The following is a 784-nucleotide window of genomic DNA, read 5'->3' as shown; positions in this document are numbered from 1 at the left end:
TTTTTTAACGATTAGATTATACTTTTTTCTCTAAAACAATTTTGGAGTGTTTAGGCTTAGTCCTCGAAATTGAATTTCACAATTTATGACTTTTTTATATGTAGATCTATATAATAGTTTGATTGTTATAAATTATAATTTTATTCAATGAGCTAATTTAAGTAATAAAAATACAATCCAATATTTTTTTCTCATTATTAGTGCCAAAACGTTAAGTTTGAGAAACATTAGTATTTATACGATAACCTATACTCTTAACGATATGGTTATAGTGATTAATTTATAGTTACAAAATAGACATTTTTGGCTTAGCTATATAAAACAAAATATTCTTTAATCTTCAAAGATCATTAGCCCATAATATTTTTAGTTTCTAGTATCTGACTGCGCTGAAAATTGTAAGGACTTTAGGTGTTGATGGCGTACTAGTACAAAAATAACAACTTATATATATAAAGAGGAAGATATTTACATAAATCACATTTACAAGTCGAGTGAAGAATCAACGTTTTGGTACGAATATATTTTAACAATAAAGTATCGACCAGTTTGGTAACCTGTCAACAACACATAAACGGTAAAAATCACATCCAGTCTCAACCTTTCACGAATAAATGTGTTATCGTAACGGTAGAGCAAAACTAAAACTTTTCAGCTCTTTCTAGAAAAACAAGAACAAAATCATTATAGTAAGTTTTATATGTATATATATATATATGTATGTATATATATATATATATATATTCATGGCTGAGAGTTAATTTTAGGAATGATTGTTTTTCAC

Source organism: Limulus polyphemus, unplaced genomic scaffold, assembly GCF_000517525.1.
Source record: "Limulus polyphemus unplaced genomic scaffold, Limulus_polyphemus-2.1.2 Scaffold1690, whole genome shotgun sequence".
NCBI classification, from domain to species: Eukaryota; Metazoa; Arthropoda; class Merostomata; order Xiphosura; family Limulidae; genus Limulus; species Limulus polyphemus.
The sequence above is the reverse complement of the archived record's forward strand: the minus strand, read 5'-3'. Positions refer to the sequence as shown.